Source organism: Sorex araneus, chromosome 5 (genome assembly GCF_027595985.1).
Source record: "Sorex araneus isolate mSorAra2 chromosome 5, mSorAra2.pri, whole genome shotgun sequence".
Lineage (NCBI taxonomy): Eukaryota > Metazoa > Chordata > Mammalia > Eulipotyphla > Soricidae > Sorex > Sorex araneus.
The window spans coordinates 199,235,335-199,248,839 of record NC_073306.1 but is presented as its reverse complement, the minus strand read 5'-3'; positions in this window follow the sequence as shown (position 1 = coordinate 199,248,839).

Below are 13,505 nucleotides of genomic sequence, written 5' to 3'. Positions count from 1 at the left end.
AGGGCCTGCAACACTAACCCTAACCCTAACCTTTGGCACTCAGGCACGGTTCTGGACATTCCAGCAACAGATTTACCAGGATTGCATTTAGCACTGGGCGGGACTGGGATTGAACTCACAGACTCAGAGCTGCAAGGCAGGCCACACCCCACAGCCCTAGACTCCATTATATTTTCGATTTTTTTATTAAAAAAAAAGCAACAACAGAGAGAGGCTAGAGCTATAGTACAGCGGATAGGGCGTTTGCCTTGCACTCACCTGGGTTCTATTCCCAGCATCCCATATGGTCCCTCGAGCAGGAGTAATTCCTGCCAGGAGTAATTCCTGAGTGCATGAGCCAGGAATAACCCCTGTGCATCACTGGGTGTGATCCAAAAGGCCAAAAAAAAAAATCACAGAGAAATTCCTGCACTGTGGTGGTGGGTGTTTTGGTGTAGTGACTAATGCTACAGGTCTATCATTCCTAGTAGCATTGAATGTTCCTATCAATACTACCGTAAAAAATACTTCAGATTTTTTTTTAAAAAACAGCCAGCAGGTGCCAGGGAGATAATTTCACTGGTAAAGCACCTCACATGTGCAAGGCCTTTGGTTTGATCCCAAGACCTGCTAGGTGTGGTCTGGTGGTCTTGCGCAACCCCAAGCTGAGCACTGCTGATAGTGGCCCCTGGAGCACCACTGTGTGTGGCCCCTACTTAAAAACAAACAAAAGAAAGCCCCATCCCCCTTTCACACTCCTGCACCTTTTTTCGAACCCCTGTCCTATCAGGTGACTCTACGTCTAGTTTCTACTGGCTTCTTCTCATTTAGTTTTGTCCACTCATCACTTTTTTTTTTTTTATCTTTTATTGCACACAGGGATAAAACCATTAGAATATTCGTCTTTTACTCTATTTCAATTAGATTACTCCCCTTGAACTCCTTCCATTTTGCTGAAAACGATGAAATCTCTTTTTTTTTACAGCTGAACAGTATTTCAGTGTGTGTGTGTGTGTGTGTGTGTGTGTGTGTTTGCGTGTCTCACACAAAGATGTGATTCAAAGAGTCGTCACGGTTTATAGGCTTACTTAAATTAACAAGGAGTTATTTTTTTTAATCAGTAACTGTGTTTGCTTCTTCTCTTTAGTTTGCTTTGTTTGGGGGCCACCCCCGGCAGTGCTTAGGGGACTCCAAGCTCTGTGTTCAGGGGTAAGTCTTATGGTGCCTGGGGAACCGGGCAGTGCTGAAGTTCAAAGCTAGAGTTCTTGCATTGTGTCCGCTCCTTCTTAAGAGGCCATTACTGCTGAATGACCGCTGATGAACAGAGGGTACAGATTCTACGGTAATCGCCCCCTCCCCTTAGACTGCACATTCTCTCCCTCTTTCCTGCTCACTCCCCCCCCTCCGGCCTTTACCACCTGCTGTCTCCTTGCTCTTCCCGCTTTTGAGGCCCACTCTTGTCTCTAAAACTATCTTGTCAAATTAACCATTTGGAGGGCCAGAGAAATAGTATAGGGGATAAGGCCTTTGCCTTGCTTGAGGATGATTTCCTATGCCACAAATGGGCCCCTGAGAAAGTCAGGAGGGACCCCTGAGCACAGAACTAGAAGTAGCCCCTGAGTGCCACTGTGTGTGACCCAAAGAAAGTAATTTAAAAAATTCTTCCTCTGGGGGCTGGAGCGATAGCACAGCGGGTAGGGCGCCTTGCACGCGGCTGACCCGGGTTCGAATCCCAGCATCCCATATGGTCCCCTGAGCACCGCCAGGGGTGATTCCTGAGTGCATGAGCCAGGAGTGACCCCTGTGCATCGCCGGGTGTGACCCAAAAAGCAAAAAAAAAAAAATTCTTCCTCTGCCTCTGAAATGCATTTAAATCTTTTACAACATCACATAAATCGTGGACCCACAGACAAGTTTGTAACTTATGGCACCTGCCTTGCACGAATTGGATCCCTGGCACCCCCTCATGCACTGAGGTCAGGCCGGATGGCGCCATGGTCTGAGCCTGGTACCTGTGCCAGCTGATAGCCATATACTGCCAGCTTCTCCTGTCCATGTATGGGCCAGGCATGGGCAAGCCCTGCAACTTGCCCATACATGAGTCCTCGAGCAAGGAGGTGGGGCTGTCGACACGCATGGTCCCCCCACAAGCTCTATAAGTAGAGTGTGTGAGCATATCAGTGCCAGGAGCGGATCACCCAGCGGACACCGAGGTTAAGTGTGCCCACTTCATAGTATGACTCCCCCGTCTGCAACAGCGGCAAAGGGAAACAAGTGGGAGAGAACGGCTAAAGGAGTATTGCTTGTTTGTTTTTATTTGTGAAGCGTCTCTCTCAGGAGCTGGCAGTCATCTCTTTGATGTGCAATCGCCAACAAAGATCCTGTCCCTTCATCCTGATCTCTGTAAGGCAGGGGGAGCAGGTGGCTGGCTACAGATGCACAACTACCTCGTGACAGACACAGGCAAAATTTTTGTCGAGATAAACGTGATGATTAACACAGATGGCCACCAATCACCAAGAGAATTTAGGATGCAGTGTGTGTGTGACAAATGGTGCAACAAAGTCCTCTTACTGGAAGACTGGTAGTGGTTTATTCTGAGAGCACAGAAGGGAGAGGTTGTATCTGCCTGTGGAGGTTAAAAGGTGAGATTATTTCTGCCTTAGAAAGCTCTAGCAGATTGCCCATGACGCAGGCCACATTCTGCTTAAATGACTTATTCAATCATAAGACCATTAAAAGAAGGAGAGGAAGAAGGAAACCATTTTTTTTTCTTTCTCTTCTTCTGTGTCAAAATTTTCTGGGTTGACAGATTTTTTTAATATATTTTTTATTATTTAAAATAAGCCACCTGCCGGCGTCAGATAATCTCCTCACTGGCTACCATCCAGAAGCAGACGGCTACCATTGGCTGCTTCTTCCAGAAGGGAGCATAAAATGAGACCCCCATAGCCATGTCATGGGACTCCATGCCAGGCTGTTTTCACTCGGGGCACCCCAGAGGGGGGTGGGTGAGAGCCCTCCCTGCCCTAAGGGACCCAACTGCTGCCATGCTCCAGGCTGCTTCTCACACACTTGGGCCGAGCTCCACATACGAGTGAACATATTCCTGGACTGCATGGCCGCTTTCACGGCCATGGGAAACATCATAAGGGCCCGTGACACATCATAAGGGCCTGCGACACGTCATAAGACACTCCCTACTCGTTTTTCATACCTCAGGGAGAGACTGGCAAGCTATCAAGGATATCCCGCCCGCATGGATGACAGTGATACAGTGATTTTTTGTTTTTTATTAACCACGATTTGCATACTAATCATAGTTGGCAGGAGCTGTACCCATCCTGCATTTTGAGCATTGCTGCAAACTCCTGAGCTTTTGCTGAGCATGAAAAGTTAACAATTTCCTGAGACCACAGATTCTTGCTCCATGCCTTAGGCTTATGGGAAACTAAATAGGAAACTAAGGTAATAAATGGGCAAGACGTCAGAAAATGATCATATAGATAACCTCAAAAACCCGGAACTATTCAGGTAACATTATAAAATTTTCCCATTGTCTGTAGCATTCTCATCAATTGATAAGCAACACTGAGACCCAGTTTTCCTATTAAACACACACACACACACACACACACACACACACACACACACACAGAGCTCTGACTGGGGAGTTTCTTTCTTGCTTTCAATAAACTTATCTTTCTCTCCAACTCTGAATCTGAGCACTTTGCTATTCACTAGTTTTATTTTTAAAATATTGAAGACTCTGGCAACCATGAATGAATGCCGACATCCACCATCAGTGCTCCTGCATCACTGCTTCACTGGACTGTCTGCCCAGTGGATAGACCAAATATTGAGTACACTCAGCGGAGTACTGCTCAACTACAGAAAAGAACACAGCATTGATATGAACATTTGTGTACAAAGATTTGTTTGAGTACCTGTTCCAGTCCCTTGGGTATATACCTAGGAGTAGAATGTCTGCAACATATAGTAAGTCCACTTTATAACGTCTCAAGGAGTCATAATTGGTAGCTTTCTCTCCACTGGTTTAATTAGAAATTTTTTTTAAAAGCCGTGTTCAACATAGCTTCCAATGTAGTTGAAGCAATTATTGGTTATGAATATTCTGAAGCATTCATTGTTGAAGCTAAAATGGAGTATTCCTTGTTTATTAGAGAACTAGAAAAGTTTCTAAACTAATATTTGTTGAATTTACTGTATATCAGTCTTCTCTGAAGTTGGCTTTGCACAGGAGGCTTCTGGGTAGTAATTTCGCAGAGGTTCAGAAACTATGTTCAGTGTAGTGGTTAGGAGTTCTTCCTGTGGGTAGTAGGTTACATGTACATTGCAGGGTTGCTTTGTGCTTGTTTGTTTGTTTCAGTATCAATAAGTCTTTATTTACCCATTGTGTTTTCCCAGTGGAAAGAGAAGGAATGGGAAAGGGTCCAGCATGTATGCAACAAAATAATAGCAAACTGGAAAGGAAATATCCAATACAGCAAAATCAGTTATGAAATAAACATTACCATCAATGGACTCATAAAACCTGGAGGTAGGGTGAGGTGAGGAGATCAGATCTAGTTTAATTATTAGTCTTATTTTTACTGCCTTAACCACTACCATTTCCTTATTCCTGCCTATTCCTAACCAAATCCAAGCCCCAAAGATGATACTAACTTTCTTCATTTCCCATCACCCCTTCCTTTCTCGTGACCCAAGATAGACACTGAGCAAATTTAACTTTCCCATTAAAAATGACTTTTTACCCTTAAATTTTTATTTATTTTTTAATTTATTTTATTTTATTTTATTTTTGCTTTTTGGGTCACACCTGGCGATGCACAGGGGTTACTCCTGGCTCTGCACTCAGGAATTACCCCTGGCCATGCTCAGGGGACCATATGGGATGCTGGGATTTGAACCCGGGTCGGCCGCGTGCAAGGCAAATGCCCTACCCGCTGTGCTATCTCTCCAGCCCCTACCCTTAAATTTTAAAAAAAATCATCAAACAATAACTGTAAAGGCTTGTGTTGCTGATTTCACACTGAGCAGGAACCAGACAGCCCGAAATTTCACAATATATTGACTTGACCACTGAGTTGCACACTTTGCTGCAGTTTGCAACTGCCTGACACTCAAACAAAATGCATTTGTTTCTAGGAAGTTCCTCAAACAACTTCAACTGAGAATAGATTAGAATGCTTTTCATACTAGAGCATGTATTGGAAATCACAGCTGCAGCCCTGGAGGCTAAGGAGAACCTGAAGTTTATCCATGGTTGGTCATACTAGTCCAACCAGCCCAGCAGGGCAAAAGTATTCTCTCTCAGTTAACGCCAACACACCATCCCTCTGGCTACCCATGTCACTGAGAATGTTGGTACTGCCACAGTATTTTCCATCAACTGTCACTATTTCCCCTTTTCTCTCAGTCAGCAGGTGGGAAGTCCTAATCAGTTAAGTGGCTAACAGTTAAAATCCTGAAGTGTTGGGTGGACTCAAGTGTGTGTCCTAGCTTTGATTCATACTGGCCATGTAACTTCAGTCTGCTTTGTCAACCTTGTTGTGCCTCAGTTTCTTCATCTTTAAAATAAGCAACAGAGTATCTACTTCCACAGAGTAATGGCAATGCTAATGAAATCATGTAAGTCCTCTGCCCAGCACAGAGCTTGGCACATATAAGCAGCAAGCAATAGTGTTGACATACTAACCATTTTTACACAGTTTCTTATCTCTTCTCCTTTGCCGACTCCCCCCACACCTATATTCTACAGAAGATCTATGCTTCTGGTGCCAGGGGAGGGGAAAGAATAGGCAAATAGGTTATTCCTTCCCGGGGCTAGGAAGATCACTCGAGGGGCTACTGGACATACTTTGCATGCAAGAGCCTATAGTGCAGCATAGACCTAGACCCTGAGCTATACCCCTATATATAGTACTCCTAAGCACTATTCTGTGTGGCACTAAAGCAAAACAATACAAACTGCTTGCTTTATTATACACATATAGGTTTTAAATATTCATCCTTAGAGGACCAGAAGGAACAGAGCCTTTTGAGTATGGCACTCAAAAGTGCATATGGTTATTCTCTACTAGATTAAGAAAGGTTAAAGACATGTAGTAATTCATCATCACAGATTGACTTATTGGTTTATCTTCTGATAATTTTATTTGCCATTCCTTTAAGTTTTATTGAGCCAAGTAATATGAAATAAATTGTTATAAGCCTGCCAAGAGGGTAAACTGCGGTGGGAGGAGGGAGGGAACCTGGGAATATTGGTGGAGGGAAAGAGACATTGACGGTGGGACTGGTGTTGGAATATTGTTATGTCTGAAACAACTCTATTATGAACAACTTTATAAGTCACAGTGTCTCAATAAACATTCCTGAAAAGAAAAAAAAGTAGCCTGAAGAAAAGGATTTTTGTCTTAAGAACATCAAACAAAATAAAACCAATACCATGAGTTTTTAGAAACCTACAATCTCTCAACATTGAATCAAGAGAAAATGTAAAAAAAAATAAGTTAATTAACAAGCAGAGAAATTGAAATAGTAATCAAAAGCCTCCCTAACATGGGGATTGAAATATTGAAATTGAAATAGCTCAGGAGGTAAAGCACTTGTCTTGCCTCTAGCTGACACTGCTTCAATCTCGGTACTGCGTATGGAGTAACCCCTGAGCACAGAACCAGAAATAACCCCAGAGCACCCCAAATGTGACTCAAAAAAATAAAACAAACAAAATAAATTAGAATGTTTCCCAACAGGGCCAAAACAATAGTGCAGCAGGTAGGGCGCTTGGCTTGGGTTCAATCGCTGGCACCCCATATTGTCCCCTGAGCCCACTAGGAGTGATCCTCAGGCACAGAGCCAGAAGTAAGCCCTGAGCACCACCAGGTGTGGCAAAAAAAAAAATCAAGGCCCAAAACAAAACCAAAACAACACAACACAAAATAAAATGTTCCTCAATAGCAAAAGCTTAGGTATAGATGTTTTTACCAGTGAGTTCTATCAAACATTAAAGGTGACTGGTTACCTATATATTTTTTTTCTTTTTGGGTGACAACTAACAATGCATAGTGGTTACTCCTGGCTCATGCACCCAGGAATTACTCCTGTAGGTGCTTGTGGGACCATATGAGATGCTGGGAATCAAATTCAGGTCAGCTGCATGCAAGGCAAATGCCCTACGCGCTGTGCTATTGTTCCAGTCCCTATCTATACTTTTCAAGCTCTTTCAAAACACTGAAGAAGACAGCATCTTTCAGTTTCTATGAAACCAATGTTATTCTGGTACTAAAATTGGACAAAACCATCACACTCAAAATTGGTTTACAATAGCTAACATCATACTCAACCATGAAAACCTGAAAACTTTTCCCCTAAGATCAGAGGTATGTGTGTGTGAGTGTGTGTGTGTGTGCATATGTGTGTGTCTGTGAGTGTGTGTGTGTGTGTGTGTGTGTGAAGGGGTCTGGTTTGAGCCATACCAGGCAGTGCTTCAAGCTTACTCCTGGCTCTGCACGCAAGAATCACACCTGGTGGGCTTGAGGAACCATCTGGGATGCTGGGATCACACCCAGGCCAGCTGCATGCAAGGCAAGTGCCCTACCCGCTGTACTATGGCTCTGGCCCAGCTGTTGAACTTCTATATGCAAACAATAAACTAGAAATAAATGAACTGAGAAAATAATCCCATTTATAATTGCATCCAAAAAAAGATAAGCAATTAAGAATTAAGGTGAAAGATTTATATATTGAAAACTATAAATGAGGGGCCAGAGATGAGGAGCACTGGAGATAAGGCACTTGCCTTGTGTGTGGCCAAGTCTGGCTCAAATTCCTCTGCACATGGTCCCCCAAACACCAACAGGAGTGATACTTGAGCACCAGCAGGAATGAAAATTAAAAAGGAAAAAAATAAGCATGTCAGTCACTTTTAAGAGAAACAGAAGACAATACATGGAAATAGAAAGATGTCTATATTCATAAACTGAAATAATAAGCTTTTAAAATGACTATCATTTATGTATATTATATAGACTCAATATAATTCCTATCCAAATTCCAATAATGCTCTTAAAGGAAATAGAACAAACAATACTAAATATTTGTATGGAACCATAAAATTTCTTGAATAGCCAAACATTTAAAAATTTAAAAATAACAGGGAGGGAAAGTCAGCAACATCATGATGCCTAGATTTTATATTTATATAAAATATAGTATATTCACATAAAATATATAGTATATTTTATAATATAATTTATATTTTATATTATATCATATTTTATAGATTTTATATTTATATAGCAATTATTTATTTATTTTATTTTATTTTGGGGGGTCATACCTAGTGATCCACTCAGGAATTACCCCTGGCTATGCTCAGGGGACCATATGGGGTGCTGGGAATCGAACTCAGGTTAGCTGCATGCAAGGCAAACACCCTACCCGCTGTGCTATTGCTCCAGCCCCAGCAATTATTTATTGCTTTATACTTAAAATTAAGTATTATGTTTTAAGTCATTGTCATCCTGATTGCTCATTGATTTGTTCGAGTGGGCACCAGTAACGTCTCTCATTGAGAGACTTATTGTTACTGTTTTTGGCATTTTAAATATATAGCAATAAAACTACTGTGTTTTTAGAATAAAAGTAGACATTCAGACTAGTGTAATATAGCCCAGAAACATCCATCAGATTATCAGGGCAGTTAATTTATACAGGAGTCCAGTACATAGAATGGAGAAAGGAAAATCTTTTCAACAGTGCTGGGAAAACTGGGTAGTCACAGCGAAAAGTGAAATTGGACCACTAATTCATACTATACGCAGAAGTTAAATCAAATGGGTTAAGGACTTAGATGTTAAACTTGAATCCATACAATACATTGGATAACAGAAAAACAATCTAGGATATTGACTTCAGTGATATCTCTGGTGATTCAATTGGCAAGGAAAAATTTTTTTTTTAAGTAAACAATTGGGTGGGGCTGGAGCAATAGCACAGCCGGTAGGGCGTTTGCGAGGCCTACCCGGGTTCGATTCCCAGCATCCCGTATGGTCCCCTGAGCACCGTCAGGAGTAACTCCTGAGTGTAGAGTCAGGAGTAACCCCTGTGCATTGCCAGGTGTGACCCAAAAAGCAAAAAAATAAAAATAAATAAAAATAAAATAAAATAAAGTAAACAATTGGGGGCTGGAGTACAGTGCCACTTGCCTTGCACGTGGCCCACCCAGGCTTAATCTCCGGCACCAACATGTGAGGTCCCAAGAACCATCAGGAGTGAGCACAGGGTCAAGAGTAAGCCCTGAGCTGGATGTGGCCCAAAACAAATTAAAAAAAAAGTGGGGGGTTAAATAAAACTGAAAAAGGTTCTGCACAGCAATAGTAATAATAATAACAACAATAATAATAATAATAACTGATTAAAAAAGATATCCTAGTGGTTGAGAGAAAATATGAAAATATGTACAACCTCACACAGCTGACAAAGGGCTCCTATCTAAGATCTATAAATAGCTCACAAAACTAAAAATGAAATGACTCTATAAACAAATAGAGAGGAGCCAGAGTGTACAGAAGGTCAGGTGCCCGGCTTACACGCCACAGTCAAGGTCATTCCCTGGCACCACAGATGGTTACCAACCACTTTCAGGGCATGCTTCCTGAGCACAGAGCCAGGAGTAGCTCCTTAGCACCACAGGGTGTTGCTCAAAAACAAACAAAGGGGGAGAAGAATTGGATGAATACTTCTCCCCAAAGACAAAAAAACAGGCAACCAACCAAAAACAAATGTTCATCAATGATTATCAAAGAAAAGCAAATGAGAACAAAGAGACATCCACGCAGTGAGAAAGCCCATATCAACAGACCAGGAACAAGCAGGGCCAGAGTGGCTGTGGAGAAAAAAAAGCCCTCACTCGATGTTGACGGACTATTGTGTTGTTCAGTCTGTGGAAAACGGTATGGAAATCTCTCAAGAAATTAAAACTAGAGAGAACAAAAGGGAATTCCCTGGCACATGGCAGGGTGGGGTGGGGGGGAGATGGGATTGGGGGGGGTGGGTGGGAGGGATGCTGGGTTTATTGGTGGTGGAGAATGGGCACTGGTGAAGGAATGGGTTCTCCAACATTGTATGAGGGAAACATGAGCACGAAAATGTATAAATCTGTAACTGTACCCTCACGGTGATTCACTAATTAAAAAATAAATAAATTTAAAAAAAAAGAAAAAAATTAAAACTAGAACAACAGAGAGGGGCTGAAAAGGAACAGTTCTGTGACTGTACCTGTAGGATGAACACAGAGTACACAAGAAAAATGAACGGAGCGCCGAGTCCCACAAGGGGTCTTGCCAAGAAAATTCACTGGAGACCACAGCATAAGGCCAACCCTGTAATGGTCCTCTGGGAACACCACTCCACGACCACCACCACCACCATCACCAGGAGTCATCCCTGAGCACAGAGCCAGGAGTAAGTCCTGAGCACCTTGAAGTATGACCCCAAATTAAAAAAGGAAATAAATAGAAAATAAATAGCATATCAAGTCACTTGGGTGTGATGGTACATCTTACAGACCACTAATAAGACAGGCGGAGTTATCATGGTACAGGCAAGCGAACTCTGGTGGAAGGTGTCTGCTGCAATGCTTCATGCATGAAACCCTATCACGGTCAGTATTGTAAATCACGGTGCCTCAAATAAAAGTTAAAGAAGAAAGCAAGCAAGCCGAGGTTTAGAATTATGTGGAACTGGGCCTAATAACAAGTGAAGAAGGCTGAGGGCCACTTCCATTTATTTTTAGGCAACTTGAACTTAAAATAAGGGTCAAGTTTGGGGCTCAAATGATAGCACATAAGCCTTGCATGGATAAGGCACTAGTTTCACCCCCAAGCACCACAGGGGATGAGCCCATAACAACAGCCAATTGACCAGAAGGATGGTGTTTAGTTATCTTCCATGATATAAAATGATGATATAAGATGGTAGCTTAAATCATAGTTATTTGTTCACAACTCTCTTCGGGGCAGGGGGACTCAGGGACAGTGTGTCATCTCCATGGCATATGGCTATAGTTGTCTAGAGATAGGGTGGGCGCTAGTTGCTCCTTCTGATGCGTTCTAAACTGACTTGCAAGGTCTCTCCATGTGGCTTCCGTCACCCTACGGTTAAATTGAACCTTCTCTGGAATATGTGCACTGGTGAAGGGATGGGTGTTCGAGCATTGTATAACTGAGACTTAAACGTGAAAACTTTGTAAATTTCCACATGGTGATTCAATAAAATAAAAAATATATGTAAATTAAAAACAAAACAAAACAAACAAACAAAAAAAATAAATAAATTGAACCTTCTCAGGGTGGTGCTTGAATCCTAAGGAGACAACGGAAGGAGCGGCCAGGCCTTGCAGCCTAGACCAGAGCTGTGTAGAATCAGTTCTGTGCCATTCTTCAGAGGAAGCAGCAGGGCACAAGCCAGCCCAGATTTAAGGAGAGGGAATAAACCACCTGCCATGGAGAACAGCAGGACCACTACGAAGAAAGGAAGAGTTGCTGACAGTCTCCACGGGAGACTGCGGGCCACACACCCTACAAGTAAGACGTGTGGGGTTCTTTTAAACATTTACACTTAGCATCTTAACACTTTCTGCATAAACGTGCACACAGCTCTAGGAGGAAGCTCCTTTGAGTTTAACACCTATATTCTAAATTGGGGGTGCGGCTGATTGCTCATTCCTATCTTTTGAGTCTTCAAAGGAAGTTCTTTCTGTTTTCCAAGTCCTGGAGAATTGTGTAACTTGAAACAGGCACCAACAGTCATTCATTCGTAAGGGCACTTGTTCTTCTCATGAAGGAAGTTCTTTCTCTTTCTGATTCCTGGATTATTGTGCAATTTGCAAAAGGCAACAACAGTTACTCATTTAGAAGGGCACTTGCAGATAAAGCATTTTGAGTTTAGGCACAGAGAGGTACAAACCACCTGGAAAATTCTTGATCGTCTCTCTGCCAGGAGGTTCCCTTCTGATCCAACTGCAGCAGCAGAAATTTGATTCCATGCCACACGCTCATAGATACACACAGACACATGGACACATGTACACACGGACACACACACACAAACATAGATTAATAATAATGATCAGAAGAGCTGACATGTCTTATACATGAGAAGTGAAGAGGAGATCCCATGGGCCTTGGAAAACCTGTGTAAGAATTTGGGCACTCTTAGAAAAAATGCCTTATCCGCGGCTGGCGGGGGATCGAGGGCGGGGAAGTACCGGTCTCCGCCCACATCGGACACTTAGAGTGCAGCCACGTGGGCTTTCCCATTTCTCCGCGCCCGCACCCCCAGAATGACTGACGAAGAGGAGGAAGCTGCTTGGGACACCAGCAGCCCACCAGCAACCTGCAGTATGTGACTTGAGAGTTTCCGCCAGGTCCCCCGAGCGGGGGACCGGCGTTTCTCTTTTTTTTTTTCTTTAATCTCTCTCTCTTTCCCTCAACTTCTGGGCACAGCACAGCATCTACCCCACTTCTCTGAGCACAAAATGGAGAGACGCACCCAAACGCGCGGCGCGGCTGGCGGGGGATCGAGGGCGGGGAAGTACCAGTCTCTGCCCACATCGGACACTTAAAGAGAGTGCAGCCACGTGGGCTTTCCCATTTCTCCGCGCCCGCACCCCCAGAATGACTGATGAAGAGGAGGAAGCTGCTTGGGACACCAGCAGCCCACCAGCAACCTGCAGTATGTGACTTGAGAGTTTCCGCCAGGTCCCCCGTGCAGAAATCTCTCTCTCTCTCCTTCAACTTTTTCCCTGGACTTTAGACAGAAACCCAAAACCGCGCGGCCGCGCGACCTAATGTCATCTTAGTATTAGCAATATGTAATGGTTCCTTCTTAATGGGTCGGACTTTTGTGGGTGATCCTAACAAGAATAGTAAGTATTTTGTTGAAATATTGAAGGCAATCAAAATGGTAGCCATCTCTCTAGACTGAACTAAGCTATATCCCCACGCCGGCTGAGAAGAAATATCCTTCTTTCTCGGGAAGAAACGTGGTGTGGTGTCAAACATAGTGTGATGTCCATTAAGCAAACAGACCTGGTGGCGTGGGAATGGGAAATAAGGGGAAAAATTAGGTACATGGACCAGCGGGACGCTGGTGGTATCTCGAGCCGGAGCCGATATCAGCGCAAGACCTTTGGTTCCAGAAACTGCTTGCAGACACTCTACTAGACTATCAACTAAGCCAGAGCCCCACGCCGGCTGATGACGGGAAATAACCATCCTCTTCGGTTTTTTTCCCTTTGTCAGACAGCGTGGCGATTACTAAACAGGCGTGAACTCGGTGGCGCGGGGCAAGGGGGAAAAAGAAAAGTTATGTAACAAACAGCAGGACTTAATATCTCTATATTCTTAGTAATGGAGAACTATCAAATGCCTCATTGGCAATAGGACTGTCTTTTTCTTTTGGGGGGGAAACCCCAGCAACGGTAGTGAGTTGTGAGTTGA